We start from the raw sequence: 19,784 nt of genomic DNA, 5'->3' as shown, positions 1-19,784 counted from the left end.
CATGCAGTCATTAGATTGGCCATTGGAGCCTACCCAACCAGTCCCATTCCAAGCCTCTGCGCAGAGTGTGCGTGGCCGCGTCTTACCGTCCGACGAATATTCACCAAGGTGTGGCATTTATAGAAGAGACGTCCATCACCGAATGTTTTGTCGGCACTGGGCTGAACAGTCCCTCCAACGAAAGTTTAATGGTCACCTTGCAAGTAACGCTTTTTCTGTCCATGAGAAAGTCTACTTCGAGCAACTTCAATTCTTAAACAGGGATGAAGCAAGTATCCTCCCTGGATGATTGACAGGTCCACACTGACCTGGACGTGAAGTGTAGCAAGATTAGGACTCCCGCTAAAGTTTTAAAAAGGGATTTCAACATAATTTTACCGGAGTATCGCGAGCACATGGTGATTTTTACCGACGGATAAACGCAAGGGCATAATGTCGAATGTTATCTTCCTTCACTCTATCATTAAATGCCACTACCACATCACTTCTGTGAGTACTAAGCAAAGCTTTGGGCGGTCAATGAGACTCTGGCGCATATTAGGTGGCGGGAAGTCTCTTATCTGCGTGGACACACTGAGTGCTCAGCAGACTATTCAGCAATGTTCCACGAAGATTAGTTCACATAGTCCAGGATACTACACACCTCTTGCAAATGTAGAAGAAAGTGGTGGCCTTCCATTGGATCCCAAGGCACATAGGAATCGAGGGTAACGAGAAAGCTGACAGAGCAGCGAAAGCAAGTCTCCCAAGAAAAACCACACTTCACCTAAACGTCCCACTACATGCTATCGTGTCTTGCGTAGCGGTTTTGGATGATTGGGAAAGGCAGTGGCTGGCGGTGGCCACGTGGAAACTGCGTTCGATCAATCCAAATACTCGATTATGGCGCACTGCCCAATGACACATACTTATCTCTTGGGGCATGAGGATCCACCAGAATACAGCGTCTGCACTGTCGTACTCAGGCGTCACGTTTTAACGTCATGTGTTTTGTATGCTGAGAGGAGGGAATGTTTTTGTCTACCGAGGGATTTACCCCTCAATTGTAGGCGATGACTCACTAACAGCATGGAAGCAGTTGAAACTGTATTGCGCCAGGACGACAGTTTTAACGTGCTTTTGGGTGGCTGGCTCATCCTATTGCTTCCGCACTCAACCAGCCATCTTAATACCATCTTTTGTTTTATTAATACTATTAACTTATGCCAATGGTATGAACGGAAACACTGGAGGTTGTATGCGAAATTTTTTATGACTGTGGCTGTAGCTGTATGGCATTCTCTTTTCGCTTTAACAAGAGTAAACTGCTCGTACACCAGCGCTACGATCTTGATAACAACGCTGTTTATCGGCCAACAATTAAATCCGTTCAACAACTACCTAGCGTATCTAGTACAGTAGTGCCAAAGCTATTACAAGAAACGTCGGAGAGAGATACGCCATCTACCGAAGCAAAGTACGCTGACTTTATTACTTGTCTTCTTCTTTGTTTTCCGGTCCACTTTTTTCCGAAGTCGTAGTTATACAAGTTATATAGGTCGCAAAAACGGTATTTAACCTATATAACTCTATTTTATTACCGTATGGTTGCCACTAAAGATGAAAACTGCAAGGCGCGCACAGCAAAGAGGGGATGCGCTGTCCATGTAAATACAATGGAAGCCGGCAACAATCTGTTCTGAAGTAAACTATATCATATTGGAAATTCAAAGGGCCAAAACCTTGTTCAAAATGCAATCGAACTCTAACAAGTTAGAACAGCGACGGATATCGAAGAAATAGATAATTCTTTAATTTTAATATCTTACCAATGATACACAATTTAGATAAATTTTTAGCCTCCCGCCATTATACATACTATTGATCACGGTCTTACTCCAAACAACAACAAAAATCTTTGTGGGGAGGCTCCAAGTAGGGTCGTTGTCGCAAGCGCAGGGCTTCCTTCAACGGCAGTTGCAGGGATTCACTGCAAGTCCGCACCACACGCCGCAAGGGAGCTGCCAGTACAAATAGCACCTACCGTAGCACAGCATATATTCCTTTCGTGTTATACGCGTGTCATACATCTCTACGATTTAACAACTAAACTTTTAAAATGTTTTATTCATTGTACAGATTTTTAACCCTTGTCTCCTTCAAGGCAGCTCCTCTTCTATTCAAACACTACACTCAGTTGTGTTTCCACTTAGTCGTGCAATCCTGGCAAGTTTTTGGTATGTCATTTAGTGACCGTGACGAAATATCCTGCATCTTCTTAATGGTGTATTAAGGGCGCCCAGTCTGTACCGATTTTGAGTTTGAAAACAACAAAAGTCAAATGCTGGGATTGTTGTAGACGGCCGAGGAATGGTTTAAATTCAAATTTTTACACAAAATACGGAAACTGATAAGAGTGTCAAGTTGATGGAGCCGTTGGCCCGTTATCATGTTGAAGGAACCGGTAAGTTGTACGACTGCAACTGTGGTCTCTTCCTATGAATTCTCTCGTGCATCTCTTCAAAATATTTGTATAGCAGTTATGGCTCTGAGCACTATGGGACTTAACTGCTGTGGTCATCAGTCCCCTAGAACTTAGAACTACTCAAACCTAAGTAACCTAAGGAAATCACACACATCCATGCCCGAGGCAGGATTCGCACATCCGACCGTAGCGGTCGCGCGGTTCCAGACTGTAGCGCCTAGAGCCCCTCGGCCACCCCGGTCGGCGGATAGCAGTTGTGATTGACTGTTTAATATGGAAGCTACAATTCGAAATGTAATTCCTTACAAACTTTAATTCGATGTTCCTTCTGATCTTTGGCCATCAAACTACCAAAAAACTTTGCTGCAACTCTATGCACATTCAATTTTTAGATTGAAATACCATATTAACAACAAATAACAATATCAAACTTTTCTGTCAGTTCTTCCACAGGTCGTCACCCGTTAGCGCACACTAGGGCCTTGGCTTTCTGTACTGAGTGCTACTCCAAAAGTGAGACATTGGTGGATGTTACTGATGAAGAAGCATCACACCAAGGGCTCGTCTGCGTCCAAGTTCTTTCATTCGTGTAAAAACTGGTTGCTTTACGTCCTGAACCACAGAGAATGGATCTACAGTTCATTTTCCAGCATATTCTGCAATAACCTGAAAATATGTGGTAATATTAGTTTTAGTAATGGGGGATTTTGTTTCCTATTTTGAACAGCGAGGATACTGTAGACCTACAGCAGAAAAGGTTGGAGACAGGCAAGTCATTACTAATGGTGCAGGAAAATGGCCATGGCCTAGTTAAAGACTAACCAAACTGTAATTAACGGATGTAATTCTCACAGACCACGGAACGCCTGTACCTGTGTGGCCTCGAGAAGATTTCAACCACGCTCCACCCGAATACTAAAAAAAATGGCTCTGAGCACTATGGGACTTAACATCTATGGTCATCAGTCCCCTAGAACTTAGAACTACTTAAACCTAACTAACCTAAGGACAGCACACAACACCCAGCCATCACGAGGCAGAGAAAATCCCTGACCCCGCCGGGAATCGAACCCGGGAACCCGGGCGTGGGAAGCGAGAACGCTACCGCCCCGAATACTAATTGAGAGTCGTAACCACTGTATCACGTCGCTCCGATTACGCCAATGTGTTGCGCCAATGAAGGCGCATTATTCAAGAGTGTTTTCCAAACATCAGAATGTTTGTTACTTGCTGATGCAATACAACAATAAGTGAACATAATTAATTCGTTATATATGACGCTAATAAGACAGCCCACTCACTGTTTCACTGTTGCAGAGCTAAGGTTTTGTGACAACAATGAAAGCATCAACGCTTCGGCTGTGTCGTATGAAAGGTAGAATGATATATTAATAAAGGGTCGAATTAAACCAATCTCTCACGGTTTAGCGAAAAAAATCCAGGATAACACATAAAATGGAAATTTTACACGTATTATGCGACAGTTGACGGTCACAAAGGCAACTCTCTTGCAGTTACATGCATTGCAGGTAGTCGACGTGCAGCAAGTCTGTGAAACGTAAAGTATTATGGGGCTTGCACACGTTCAATATGTACTGTAGTTTGTCAAACCATCAATATATTGAAGCGACATCACACTACCAATAATATTTACAAACACTGTCAGTAGGCAACGCGATTTCACGAGGGTAAGATGTCGAATGCCCAGAAGAAAGCGTGCGCTGTAATTATATTAGCTGTAGCTTGCAAGCAACAGAGAACAACGAAAATGAGGAAATGTGCCCGAGATTGGTTGAAAAAAGGAGCCACTGGTCACATGGTAATTTACTGACGGAAATCGATATCACTGACCCAAAAGATTATATATATAATTTTCCGTTGGGTTCTGCATCGTATGATAAGTTATTAGTGTTAATACGCGATAAAATAAAAAAGCAAACTACGTTAATGAGACAGGCAATCGCATTCGACAAGAGTTTAGGAGTAACTTAGAGAGATCTGGCGACTGAAATGTCATTCTAATGCTCGAAGTTTAGTTCTGTAATATCAGCAAACACAAATTCTATGGAAACCTATGAAGCAATTACATACGCCTGACAAGAACCTGTTCAGGAAATTAACGTCAAACTTTTTGCGGTTTGTGATAATTTGGAGAAACTAACACGCATTTTACAGACATCGTACTAGTCACTGGAGATACATGGTGTATTTTTCGAAATGGGAGTGTTTTTCAAAACTGCTATGTAACTCAACAATCTATACTACATTTTCAAATGAATTGGGCAATGTTATAGAGAATCTTCCATGAACCGTCCTAAAGTGGCATACACAATGATTATTCTTGCATACACGTATTAAAATTCTTTTGTGTTAAAAGACTCCTTAAAAACTGAATCTAAGGTATGATATACACAACGGCGAATTGAAAAAATAAATAGTGCACACTAACGCCACCTGGCTGGCTCGTGAAGCTCTGGCAACATCTGAATGGACGATATTGGCAAACAGTCAATATTAGACCTCACACTTGAATGTGTACTGACAATATTGAGAATATTTTGAGGTCTATCGATAGTGCTCATCAATATTTCTAGGGCTGACCATACGCCAAAACGCGCCCTCAGACGGCCAATGTATTGACAGTTTGACAATATTATTGAACGTGTGAGGGTCGCTTTACGCTTCGTGCGACATTCTAAAACTACCATTGCGTCTCTTACTCGTTATCATAACGAACCCTCAATATATTTCTGCCTTCTTCAGTACGGATATACGAGCCAGTTCGATCAATAACGGCTGTATTTATTAAAACAAACGCCAGAGAGTTATTAACAGTGTAGCTGACATACAAATGAACGATGAAATACACAAGGCTACTCGTACCACTGGGGTTTCAGACGGCTACTGCGCGAAAACTACACGACATACAGCGTGCAAGACACACACAAAAATGACACATAACTATGGATACAATGGTATCCGTAAATTAACAATCAATGGTTGGCAGAAGAAATTCCAAGAGGCTGGCCGCTTAGGTGATGCGACGAAAATACCCCCAGGGGCCGTCAGCAGAGATGTGGACCACATGCGGGAACCATCCGTCAGGATCCCAACGAAATCGACCGTACGTGGGAGCAGAGAACTACAAATAGCGCAGCCAACTGTCTGGCGCATTCTACGCAAACATCGGCGTGTGAAGCCGTAATGGCTGCAGTTGTTACATGCGAGACAACGAGCTCCGTTCTGATTTTTGCAATGATCTGTACTGGAGAAAGATGGTTCCTCATAGAAACTGGCTTTCAGTGAAGAAGCCACGTCTCATGTGTCTGGAAAGGTGAATCGATATAACGTGCGTGTTCGGGGCGCAGAAATCCACACGAAACTGTGGACATACCCGTGATTCACCAAACATTAACGTCTTTTGTGCCACGTCCTGTTCATAAGTTTACGGTGCATTTTTCTTTGCGCAGAAAATTTTGGTTTCATATACCGGGGGATGTCGCAATAATGGCTTATGCCACAATTACAGTAATACAGCGCAGACTTCAATGTGCTACTAGAAAGTGCGCCAAGACACTTTCTTTCAGACGTTAACCATCACATCAAAGCCGAACTACGTCAGTCTTGTACTGGACGTGCTTCCCATCGTGATTCTCACTTCTTTCACTGTTCCTGCAGACAGATAACTGAACGCCAATTGATTTCTTCTCATAGTGTTATGACCAATATCGTGTATTCCTGCCTCCACTGCTACGGAATTTAGAAGAGTTGCAATGAATGATGATAAATTAATGCATTCACTGATTTCGACGGTGACGTGTTGGGACGTGTATGATTATCGTATTGGCATTTGCCACTTCATTCGCAAACGGTGCCCAACTTGTAGAGGCTCTGAGCACTATGGGACTCAACTGCTGAGGTCATTAGTCCCCTAGAACTTAGAACTAGTTAAACCTAACTAACCTATGGACATCACAAACATCCATGCCCGAGGCAGGATTCGAACCTGCGACCGTAGCGGTCCTGCGGTTCCAGACTGCAGCGCCTTTAACCGCACGGCCACTTCGGCCGGCCCAACTTGTAGAGATAATCTATTCGCTGACGTGTGTGTTTTTCTGTACGTCTCATAGTCCTCGCAGTCATTTTCCGAAACCTTGCAGGTACTTGTGAATAAACCTATACATTCACTACCATACCTTGAGCACAATACCGCTTGAAAATAATTCCAATGCGAGTTTGTACACCAGAGATAGGCACTAATGAGTAATTATATTGTATAATACAAGTTCGCTCATCTTAACACAACTCTGTCTGCATATGGAGAAGGCAACCTGCAATTTGAACTGTGTGCCGGACCGCGACTCGAACTCGGGACCTTTGCCTTTCGCGGGCAAGTGCTCTATCAACTGAGCTACCCAAGTACGTCCTCGCAGCTATACTTCCGCCAGTACCACGTCTCCTATCCTCCAAACTTCACAGTAGCTCTCCCGAGTTCGAGTCTCGGTCCGGCACACAGTTTTAATCGGCCAGGAGGTTTCATATCAGAGCACACACCACTGCAGAGTGAAAATTTCATTATGGAACTTGCCATTTTCTTATAAGCATTCCCTGTCACCCCCCCCCCCCCCCCCACCACTGCTCCCTTTCTATCCACTACATCTGCATTTATACTCCGCAAGTCACCCAACGGTGTGTGGGGTATGCGTCAAAAGACGGAAATCAATCAGCCCTTCGATGGTTCTCGTCTACACTAAATCATAGATACAGCGACAACACCTATCACCCACAAGTGCATCTGCACTGGAGGTGCTGCAACCACTGGCTTCCTCGTAACAGGCGCGGTGAGGTCCAACTCTCCACCGCGTTTTTGACAGCGGTTGAGAAATAGTTGGCAATGAGTAGCAGTTGCGCCTGTAGCACACATCCAACTAATTCATCTGGTAGTTCAGAGAGAATATCGTCTCTGCAGACACCGTGCAACACTGTATATCGGACAGAAGTCCTGCAGCTGCCGGTGGCCTCCAATCGATTGTGCCTACGCTGTGACAGTACACTAAAACGAAGGCTGAGGAAGAGACCACGACACGCAGAGCAGCAGTGGGAAGACCGCAGGCTACGTACGAGCGGACAACGGAGAAAGCGCCGCCGCGGCCACACTTTCACCCGGTCTCGCACGCGTCCGCCGCACTTTCAATGCAGTCTGGTCCTAGCACACCAGCTACGCGTCCAGGCCGGCTACGGTGCGCTCCTGTCGTCGTCCCACAGGAAGAAAGCGAACAAACAGAGCTTGTACTGTTGTTGTTGTTGTGTTGTTGTGGTCTTGAGTCCTGAGACTGGTTTGATGCAGCTCTCCATGTTACTTTATCCTGTAGAAGCCTCTTCATCTCCCAGTACCTACCGCGACCTACATCTTTCTGAATCTGCTCTTGGTCTCCCTTTACGATTTTTACCCTCCGCGCTGCCCTCCAACACTAAATTGGTGATCCCTTGATGCCTCAGAACATGTCCTACCAACCGATCCCTTTTTCTAGTCAAGTTGTGCCACAAACTTCTCTTCCCCCCAATCCTATACAATACTTCCTCATTAGTTATGTGATCTGCCCATCTAATCTCCAGCATTCTTCTGTAGCACCACATTTCAAAAGCTTCTATTCTCTTATTGTCCAAAGTATTTATCGTCCACGTTTCACTTCCATACATGGCTACACTCCATACAAATACTTTCAGAAATGACTTCCTGACACTTTAATCTATTCTCGATGTTAACAAATTTCTCTTCTTCAGACACGCTTTCCTTACCATTGTCAGTCTACATTTTATATCCTCTCTACTTCGACCATCATCAGTTATTTTGCTCCCCAAATAGCAAAACTCCTTTACTACTTTAAGTGTCTCATTTCCTAATCTAATTCCCTCAGCATCACCCAATTTAATTCGACTACATTCCATTATTCTCGTTTTGCTTTTGTTGATGTTCATCTTATATCCTCCTTTCAAGACACTATCCACTCCGTTCAACTGCTCTTCCAAGTCCTTTGCTGTCTCTGACAGAATTACAATGTCATCGGCGAACCTCACAGTTTTTATTTCTTCTCCATGGATTTTAACACCTACTCCGAAATTTTCTTTTGTTTCCTTCACTGCCTGCTCAATATACAGATTGAATAACATCGGGGATAGGCTACAACCCTGTCTCACTCCCTTCCCAACCACTGCTTCCCTTTCATACCCTTCGTTTCTTATAATTGCTATCTGGTTTCTGTACAAATTGTAAATAGCCTTTCCCTTCCTGTATTTTACCCCTGCCACCTTCAGAATTTGAAAGAGAGTATTCCAGTCAACATAGTCAAAAGCTTTTTCCATGTCTACAAATGCTAGAAACGTAGGTTTGCCCTTCCTTAATCTAGCTTCTAAGATGAGTCGTAGGGTTAGTATTGCCTCACGTGTTCCAACATTTGTACGGAATCCAAGCTGATCTTCCCCGAGGTCGGCTTCTACTAGTTTTTCCATTCTTCTGTAAAGAATTCGCGTTAGTATTTTGCAGCTGTGACTTATTAAACTGATAGTTCGGTAATTTTCACATCTGTCAACACCTGCTTTCTTTGGGATTGGAATTATTATATTCTTCTTGAAGTCTGAGGGTATTTCGCCTGTCTCATACATCTTGCTCACCAGATGGTAGAGTTTTGTCAGGACTGGCTCTCCCAAGGCCGTCAGTAGTTCCTATGGAATGTTGTCTACTCCGGGGCCCTTGTTTCGACTCAGGTCTTTCAGTGCGCTGTCAAACTCTTCACGCAATATCGTATCTTCCATTTCATCTTCATCTACATCCTCTTCCATTTCCATAATATTGTCCTCAAGTACTTCGCCCTTGTATAGACCTTCTATATACTCCTTCCACCTTTCTGCTTTCCCTACTTTGCTTAGAACTGGGTTTCCATCTGAGCTCTTGATGTTCATGCAAGTGGTTCTCTTTTCTTCAAAGGTCTCTCTAAATTTCCTGTAGGCAGTATCTACCTTACCCCTAGTGAGATAAGCCTCTACATCCTTACATTTCTCCTCTAGCCATCCCGGTTTAGCCATTATGCACTTCCTGTCGATCTCATTTTTGAGACGTTTGTATTCCTTTTTGCCTGCTTCATTTACTGCATTTTTATATTTTCTCCTTTCATCAATTAAATTCAATATATCTTCTGTTACCCAAGGATTTCTACTACCCCTCGTCTTTTTACCTACTTGATCCTCTGCTGCCTTCACTACTTCATCCCTCAAAGCTACCCATTCTTCTTCTACTGTATTTCTTTCCCCCATTCCTGTCAATTGTTCCCTTATGCTCTCCCTGAAACTCTGTACAACCTCTGGTTTAGTCAGTTTATCCAAGTCCCATCTCCTTAAATTCCCACCTTTTTGCAGTTTCTTCAGTTTTAATCTACAGGTCATAGCCAATAGATTGAGGTCAGAGTCCACATCTGCCCCTGGAAATGTCTTACAATTTAAAACCTGGTTCCTAAATCTCTGTCTTACCATTAGATAATCTATCTGAAACCTGTCAGTATCTCCAGGCTTCTTCCATGTATACAGCCTTCTTTTATGGTTCTTGAACCAAGTGTTAGCTATGATTAAGTTTTGCTCCGGGCAAAATTCTACCAGGCGGCTTCCTCTTTCATTTCTTACCCCCAATCCATATTCACCTACTACGTTTCCTTCTCTCCCTTTTCCTACTACCGAATTCCAGTCACCCATGACTATTAAATTTTCGTCACCTTTCACTATCTGAATAATTTCTTTTATTTCATCATACATTTCTTCAATTTCTTCGTCATCTGCAGAGCTAGTTGGCATATAAACTTGTACTACTGTAGTAGGCGTGGGCTTCGTATCTATCTTGGCCACAATAATGCGTTCACTATGCTGTTTGTAGTAGCTTACCCGTACTCCTATTTTTTTTATTCATTATTAAACCTACTCCTGCATTACCCCTATTTGATTTTGTGTTTATAACCCTGTAGTCACCTGACCAGAAATCTTGTTCCTCCTGCCACCGAACTTCACTAATTCCCACTACATCTAACTTTAACCTATCCATTTCCCTTTTTAAATTTTCTAACCTACCTGCCCGATTAAGGGATCTGACATTCCACGCTCCGATCCGTTGAACGCCAGTTTTCTTTCTCCTGATAACGACTTGTACTAGTAAGCGATAATACTGCGTCCACTTCTGACTGAGTATTTATTTCAGGGACTTCAACAAAGCAGTAGTAAGTCTAGGGGTAAAAAAAAATGGTTCAAATGGCTCTGAGCACTATGGGACTTAACATCTGTGGTCATCAGTCCCCTAGAACTTAGAACTACTTAAACCTAACTAACCTAAGGACATCACACACATCCATGCCGGAGGCAGGATTCGAACCTGCGACCGTAGCAGTCGCGCGGTTTCGGACTGAGCGCCTAGAACCACGAGACCACCGCGGCCGACTCTAGGGATAAACCTCTCATCGATCCTCTGACGTGGTGCAAACAGCCTGAGTTAAACACCACTCGCTAATTCACTTAAGCATAACACAGAACTCTAATCCGTAAGGAAACTGGCCTGAATTTGTAAGTGAGTATATCCAGGAAGTAAAGATGATATCAGGGTTACGTTTAGCAGAATCTTCGACTATTGTGAACATCAAAAAGGAACGAAGGAAGATCGGGGTTTTAACGTCCTACCGACTACTAGGATATTGGAGATGAAGCAAGAGCTAGGACTAGGGAGTTATAGAGAAGGAACTCAGCCGTTCTTTTTGAAAACAATAAAATTTAAAAGAAGAAACAACATTCCGGCATTTGCTTTAAGTGATTCTGGGAAACCACGGAAAACCTAACCCTGGATGGCCGGATAAAGATCTGAACCACAACCCTCTAGAACGCGAGTCTATCGTCTGACGTCGATAGGTAACACAGAAAATCGCTACGCAATCTATGTACGTTTTGCCTCTCACTCATTAACTTTGGTTCTCTCACTTAGTAAATGAATCTTTAGCATCCATGGAAGTGGGATGTAGTTCCAACTCAAAATATTACCACATGGTGACAGAATTCTCTACTGTTCCCACTTGGCCTCTCCAGCATAGCAAAACCAATGAATGAACTAATTTAACATTCACAAAAACTGAAGACCACGAGCTGCCGTAATAAAACGCCTCCGCCTTAAAATTTAATACACGTTGTCTCTTCCCAGCTCGTTCAGCCATTGTAGTGTGGCAATTTGAAGTGATATTCAATCCATGGCATCTGAGGGCGCAGTCCTCGGTAATTCTTGCAACCCTAATCGTATACTTCGTCTCTTAATTGTAAAATTGTACCGTTTATTAGAGCTTTTTCCTGTTCCATTCGCGTATGGAACACGTGGAGAATAATTGCTTCAATGCCTCTCTGCGTGCTGTAATTAATCTTGTCTTCGTGGTCACTATGGGAGCGAAACGTAGGAGGTTGCAGTGTATTCCTAGATTCATCACTTTTCAATTTGGTTTTCCCGGGATAGCTCGCGTCTATCTTCAAGCGTCCGCCAGCGCGGTTCTTTCAGCATCCTCGTGACACTATACCATGAGATGAAAAACCTGTGACCATTCGTACTGCTTTTCTTTGTATCCGTTTAATGGCACCTGTTAGTCCCATTTGGTACGAATCCAACACACTTGAGCAATATTCTAGGGCGGATTTCACAAGCAAACTGCAGTCTGCCACCCGCTTCATCCACGACTGAGCCTAAGTGATCGCTGCACTTCATTCCCCTACAAATTGTTACACCCACGTAACAGTACTAGTTGACCGACCCCAAATGCGACTCATTGGTATTACGACCTTAGGATATTACGCATTTTTTTTACGTTTTGAGGAAAGTCCAGCTAGATATTTCTGAACATTTAAAGCAAGTTGCCCATCTCTGTGCCACTTTCAATTGTTATCAAGATCTGACTGAATATTTATGTAGTTTGTTTCAAACAGTAATTCACTATAGATAACTGCATCATCTACGAAAAATGTGAGTTTGTTGAGCAAGCTCATTCATACACCACATGAACAGCAAGGGACCCAACACACTTCCCACAGGTACACCCGAAGTTACTTTTACATCTGTAGATGACTCTACATACAACATAAGATACTGCGTCGTCCCCACCGAGAAACCATTAATCCAGTTACAAATCTCGCTTGAGGCTCCATATGATTGTACTTTCGATAACTAGCCTACGCACGGTAGTGAGTGAAACGCCTTTCAGAAGTCTACACTGCATCTGGCTGACTGCCTTGATCTACTGCTTCCAAGATGTCTTGTGAGAAAAGCGCGAGTTTGGGTATTACACGATCGATGTTTTCGGAATCTGTGCTGGTTGGCATTATATTTGAGCTCAGAATATGTTCTAAGATTCTACGAAAAATAGACGCCAAGGATATTGGAAGCTAATTTTGTGTATCACTTTGCTACCCTTCTTGCAGTCGGGTGTGACCCAAGCTTTCTTTTAACGAATGGGCATAGTTTTTTGTTGGTTGGTTGGTTGGTTTGTTTGATGTTTAAGGGGACCAAACCACGTGTCATCGCTCCCTTGTTCCATTGAACTAAATCCACGAGATAAAACGGAAAACAAACAGGACACACCACAGAAGTTCAAGGTGGAAAAAAGACAAAAAAAACTAACAAAAAACAAAGCTGAACACACTAGGTACAACAGCAGAAAAGAAAAGCACAGACATACAAGAAAAAGGCAGAAGAGCTTAAAACAGTAGACCAAATGTCCTGGGCTGACTGATCACGAGGATAAAGGAGGATGAGCCAGCCACTCTAAACACACATTAAAATCTCTAACCTAAAACTACTAGGGTAGACAGCACAGGGAGACCAAGTGCAGGAACAAAAACTTAAACCGAAGAATAAAAACCAGCGTCACGTAGAAAATGTAAAACCAAGTCAGCCGTGGAGGCATCGTCTCCTAAAATCGAAGGAAGGGAGTCAAGGAAATTAAAATTCCGTCTTAGAGCGGCTAGATGTGGGCAGTCCACCAAAAGGTGGACCACTGTCAAACGGGATGCGCACCGACAACGTGGTGGGGCCTCAAGCCGGAGAAGATGCCATGAGTCAGCCAAGTGTGGCCGATGCGAAGGCGGCAGAGGACCACAGAGTCCCTGCGAGAAGCCCGCAGAGAAGACTTCCACTCAGTTGTGTGCTCCTTGATAGCGCGGAGTTTATTGGGCGTAACTAAGCTGCGCCTTCAGCATCCCAAATCCAGAGAACTTTGCGGCGAAACACCGATCGGAGAACAGGTTCGGGTACACCAAAGTCCAGTAGCGGCTTACGAGTGGTCTGTTTGGGCAGTCTGTCAACGAGCTCATTTCCCAGGATTCCAACATGCCCTGGGGTCAATACAAAGACTACTGATCGACCAGATCGTTCGAGGGCATAAACCGACTCCTGGATAGTTGCTACCAGAAGATTGCGTGGGTAGCACTGATCAATGGCCTGTAAACCACTCATCGAATCACTGCAGAACAGGCAGGACACACCGAGGCGAGAACGAATATGCTCAAGGTCACGAGAGATGGCCACCAGCTCGGCAGTGAATACACCGAAGCCAGCCGGCAAGGAGCGCTGTTCGATATGCGCCGAGTGAGCATAGGCAAAGCCTACGCAACCATCAACCAACGAGCCGTCGGTATAGATGACTTCAGAACCATGGGACGCATCAAAGATCGATAAAAAGTGACTGCGGAGTGCCTCAGGAGGAACGGAGTCCCCATGGAACTGGGAAAAGCCCAGCCGTAGTTTCGGCCGAGGCATACACCACGGAGACGTATGTGTATGGACACGCACGAAATGCTGTAAATGAAATGACTCGAGTTCAAACAACAGGGAACAGACACGTACAGCGATCGTTATCCCTGACTAAGGTCGCCGTTCCAGGATAAGAACCACTGTGTTCGGGAACAGATGCTGAGGCGAGCTATGGATGTAAGTTGCATAGTGGGCGAGCAGTTGGCGGCGCCTGGTGTGCAATGGAGCGACTCCAGCCTCCACTAGTGGACTGGCCACTGGACTCGTTCGAAAAGCGCCCGTTGCTAGACGGACCCCGCAGTGGTACACAGGATCAAGCAACTTCAATGCTGAGGGCGCTGATGAACCATACGCTACACTCCCATCGTCAAGTCGTGACTGAATTATGACTTTGTAGAGCCCAGCAACTTAGTGGGATCTGCTGCCCCCACCCCCAATTGGTGTTGCTTAGGCAGCTGAGGGCGTTAAGATGCCGCCAGCACTTTCGCTTAAGCTGACGAATGTCGGGGAACCATGTTAGCTGGGCGTCAAAAAACAGTCCTAAAAAGCGATACGTTTCGACTACCCATAGTGGATGGTTCAAAATGGCTCTGAGCACTATGAGACTTAACGTCTGAGGTCATCAGTCCCAAAGAACTTAGAACTACTTGAACCTAAACAAGACTAAGGTCATCACACACATCCATGTCCGAGGCAGCATTTGAATCTGCGACCGTAGCAGTCGCACGGTTCCGGACTGAAGCGCCTACAACCACTCGGCCACCGCGGCCGGCGTACTGGATGGCCATCAAGAAAAAGTGCAAGGTCAGGATGGACTGTCCGTCGCCGACAGAAGTGCAAAACGCAGGTCTTGCCGGCAGAGAAGTGAAACCCGTGGGCGAGAGCCCATGACTGAGCATTCCGAATGGCTCCCTATAGTCGGTGTTCCGCAACACCAATGGCGGAGGCCCCCTCTGGACGGATGGTGAAAGTCCTGGGCTGCAAAGCACGAGGAAAATGGCCGAATAAGTTCCATGAGCCACACTGAAGTGAGAAGATTCTCGACATCTCTACCCCAGCCAGTAATCATGGCGCCACCCCACAAGGGGTTATGGGCGTTGAAGTCCCCGAGCAGTAGGAATGGTGGAGGGAGTTGGGAAATCAGAGCAGCCAATTCATTAAAAGGTACTTTACCATCTGGAGGAAGATAGACATTACAGACGATAATATCCAATATTGTCCTTATCCTCACAGGAACAGCCTCTAAAGCTGTGTGAAGAGGCACTGATTCAGAGTAAACAGAGGTAAGGACATACAGACATAAGCCACCTGACGCCCTGCTACAGTCAGTCCGATTTTTATAAAACCCCCGATAGCCACAAAGGGCAGGTATCCGCGTTGCTGGGAACCAGGTTTCTTGGAGGGCAATACAGAGAGTAGATGTTGAGCTCAAAATCTGTCTTAGTTCAGCCAAGTGGTGGAAAAAACCGCCGCAATTCAACTGGAGGATAACGTTTTCTTTGTTCTGTAAAGGCATGAAGAGATGGAGAATGCATGTTACTCCCTAGGGTCAGCTGCTGCCATTAGTGGAGGGCTAACGGCTACGAACATTTTATTAGAGGCATTGGCGAGAGCTAGGTCGTCAGGGGACACTAGAACCTCCACCTCGTCCTCAGAGGCGGAACTGGTGGGTGGTGGTGGTGTGGGGACCACTCTTTCAGTGGAGCGAGTTGCTTCTTTTCCTTCGTTTTCGGTTTGTGTTCCCGCTGCTCTTTCAGAGCTTGCTGGGAGGGCTTCCCTTAAGCAGCATCATGTAAGGACAAAGAGCCACTGGCTAACTTCCACCTGTACACTGTGTGGGGTCTTGGAGGGTAGAACACCAAGAGGGTAGAGCGTCAGGATGAGAAGGACGTCCACAATCTTGGCCTATAAGGCTGGAATTACAGTTGGAAGACACATGTCCAAACTTGCAGCACTTGAAACACCGCATAGGGAGAGGGATGTATGGCTGGACATCGCACCGGTACACCATCACCTTGACCTTTTCGGGTAAGGTGTCTCCCTCGAAAGCCAAGATGAAGGCACTGATGGCAACCCTATTGTCCTTTGGGTCCCTGTATACACGCCGGACGAAGTGAACACCTCGTCGCTCGAGGTTGGCGCGCAACTCGTCACCGGACTGCATAAGGAGTTCTTTGTGAAAGATAAGACTGGACCATGTTGAGACTCTTATGGGGCGTTATGGAGACAGGAACATCACCCGGGTGGTCGCAGGCGAGGAGCGCCCTCGACTGAGCAGATGATGCTGTCTAAATTAGGACAGACCCAGAACGCATCTTCGACAAACCGTCCACCTCCCCTTACTTGTCTTCTAAATGTTCGACAAAGAACTGAGGCTTCATGGCGGCGAAAGATTACCCACCAGAATGCGTACAAACTAAGATTCGGGGCGAATATGGCTCATGCCGTTCTTTAGCCTGACGTTCCTCCCACGGTGTAGCCAGGGAGGGGAACGAGTTCGGATCATATTTCCTGGCATTGAACTGATGTTCCTCGCTTTGAGACTGCTGGTTGAGGACCAGCGACAGATGACAGACTCCGCTTCATTGCGGGTCATCTGCCCTGATGCCACCCACTCCGACCAAGGGCCCTCTCCACGGGCGCCATCCAGCCACAGCAAGAGCCACCTGGCAGGATGGCCATTGCCGGGAGTCCCGATGCCCCAGAGGGATAGGCATACGTGGGGAGTTAACGGCGCAGGCATCAGCAGAGCGATCCCTGTGTTGTCAGGGGGCTACAACCAACAGGGTACATGTCGGCACCACCACAACGGACTGGCTACCGTGCTGGATATTAGGTGACAAGTTGTCCATGGTCGTCGTCAGTGCAGAAAGCGACACTGCACAGTGAATGGTGAAAATCGCACCCAGGAATGTGTCTGTGCCCAAGAGATGGAGAGCGGGCAGGACTGCAATGCAGCGACGAATAAGCTGGCTAAAGGTCTCAATGCACAATGGACACAATACACCAAGTAAGGCGCCCTTCGCCAATCGCCTCGCTCTTCGGAATAATTTTGAAATACGATGGTCAAACCCGAGAGGGGACTATCACATAAGGGCCGAAACGTTTGAGACTCCTTTTAGTTGCCTCTTACGACAGACAGGATTACCGCCGGACTATTCTAACCCCCGGACCCGTAGGGGGGAGTTTTTTGTTCGAGTAATCTTCAGTAGATGGTGGTGCAAAGGAGGTTTATACAGTTTTAATGATTTCAGTTGTTTCTCAACGAAACTGACACTAATATCTACATCACTCATCTTTGGAGTGGTAGTACAATTAAACTGTGGCATCACTCCTGGACTTTCCTTGCCAAAAGAACATTTGAAAATGGAATTACGCACTTCTGATTTTATTATGCTGCCCTAAATTTCAGCTCCTGTCTCATTCACTAGTCAGTGGACGCTACCTTTCATGTCACTAACACCCTTTACATACGCCAATAATTTATTTGGGTTTTGCGAGAGATCTTGCGACAATATTCTGATATCACAGTAGCTGGAGGCTTCACGCATTGCCCTCTTGACAGCCAAACGCGTTTAATTCAGCACTTACCTGTCTATAGCCCTATGCTTTGTTTTACGCCTATTATGCAGTAGTCTGTGTTTCTTTTAACAGTTTCTTTACAGCGACTGTATACCATAGACGATACCTCCGCAACAAAAACTGATCTATTGGGTGCATATCTATCCAATGTTTTGGTTCACAATTCTTTAGAACTTGAGCCCTAGTTCCTCTAGATGGTCCTGTCCAGAGCTAAAGTTTCAAGTCCCTTATACGACACTACTCCTCCCTTTTCTATTTTGCTGAACAGATAAATCTTTCTAATTATTGTAATTTCCCTTTGTTCTTTGGTAAACATTGTTGCTACAACTGCCTCGTGGTTACTGATACTAATTTCAATGTGGTCATCCCCAAAGAGGTCAGATCTATGATTGCTTTTAGGTATACTGTATTTCCTATTGTGCGCCCCACGTGGTCTGTGGTTGCCTTTAGGTATAGTGTATGTCCTATTGTGCGCCTCACACACGCGTTCAACTTCTTCCCTAGACGCGAAAGCAGACATTGAATTATCATCTGGTTTGTTTGTTTTCGTCTTTTATAAACCAGGAAACACGACGCATCACTATTCTTATGCAGTTAATATTTAATTCTTCAGTGACGCTACTTAAAGCCCTCGTTTATGAGCGGCAGAACCCAATCAGGTTAATAAGAAGTACAATGAACCATGACGGGGATATTCAGTTTTACCCAAGTTTAGCCGAAACGGCAATTTTGGTGACAGTTTTATGGTTTCTTCTCGTAGCTCTTTTAAACGACACAGCCTGCTGGTAACGCCAATTATCGAAGCTATTCAATGGCACAAGTAAGTAGTGTCTATCTTATCTGCACCAGTCCCATCTCAATGACTCGTTGCACTGAATAAGGAGGAGGAGGATAGGAGGAGGAATGATATTGTCTGAAGTTTCAATTCTGCGCTAAACGATACGGCGATTTCCGACATTAATGGGCATATCGTACACCTTGTGCATATAATAATTATTCGTCGTCTCTATGATAAATATTATGCAGATTTCTTACATTCACCAGCCCGGGTGGCCGAGTGGTTCTAGGCGCTACAGTCTGGAACCGCGCGACAGCTACGGTCGCAGGTTCGAATCCTGCCTCGGGCAAGGATGTGTTTCATGTTCTTAGGTTAGTTAGGTTTAAGTAGTTCTAAGTTCTAGGAAATGAGACACTTAAAGTAGTAAAGGAGTTTTGCTATTTGGGGAGCAAAATAACTGATGATGGTCGAAGTAGAGAGGATATAAAATGTAGAGTGGCAATGGCAAAGAAAGCGTTTATGAAGAAGAGAAATTTGTTAACATCGAGTATAAATTTAAGTGTCAGGAAGTCGTTTTTGAAAGTATTTGTATGGAGTGTAGCCATGTATGGAAGTGAAACATGGACGATAAATAGTTTGGACAAGAAGAGAATAGAAGCTTTCGAAATGTGGTGCTACAGAAGAATGCTGAAGATTAGATGGGTAGATCACATAACTAATGAGGAGGTATTGAATAGGATTGGGGAGAAGAGGAGTTTGTGGCACAACTTGACAAGAAGAAGGGACCGGTTGGTAGGACATGTTCTGAGACATCGAGGGATCACATATTTATCATTGGAGGGCAGCGTGGAGGGTAAAAATCGTAGAGGGAGACCAAGAGATGAATACACTAAGCAGATTCAGAAGGATGTAGGTTGCAGTAAGTACTGGGAGATGAAGAAGCTTGCACAGAATAGAGTAGCATGGAGAGCTGCATCAAACCAGTCTCAGGACTGAAGACCACAACAACAACAACAAGTTCTAGGGGGCTGATGACCTTAGAAGTTAAGTCCCATAGTGCTCAGAGCCATTTGAACCATTCTTACATTCCTCCTACAACTGCTCTGCAAATTAATCTGCCATGTCCAAATCAATCACGAGGAGCGGAT

At 44.9% G+C, this 19,784-nt stretch overlaps 1 protein-coding gene and 1 non-coding gene across 9 annotated transcripts in view; one reads left to right on the top strand and one right to left on the bottom strand.

The window, feature by feature from the left end:
* The window catches only part of LOC126412823 (AT-rich interactive domain-containing protein 2-like), a 323,653-nt gene that overhangs the window by 220,264 nt on the left and 83,605 nt on the right, over positions 1-19,784 (bottom strand). The gene's annotated exons all lie outside the window — the stretch shown is intronic.
* Trnas-gga (transfer RNA serine (anticodon GGA)) lies at positions 18,902-18,985 on the top strand. The gene is given in 2 exon segments: positions 18,902-18,941; positions 18,951-18,985. It is a non-coding gene; the product is annotated as a tRNA-Ser (tRNA).

The sequence above is a fragment of the Schistocerca serialis genome, chromosome 7, assembly GCF_023864345.2.
Source record: "Schistocerca serialis cubense isolate TAMUIC-IGC-003099 chromosome 7, iqSchSeri2.2, whole genome shotgun sequence".
Classification (NCBI taxonomy): Eukaryota; Metazoa; Arthropoda; class Insecta; order Orthoptera; family Acrididae; genus Schistocerca; species Schistocerca serialis.
The sequence above is the reverse complement of the archived record's forward strand: the minus strand, read 5'-3'. Positions and strand labels throughout refer to the sequence as shown.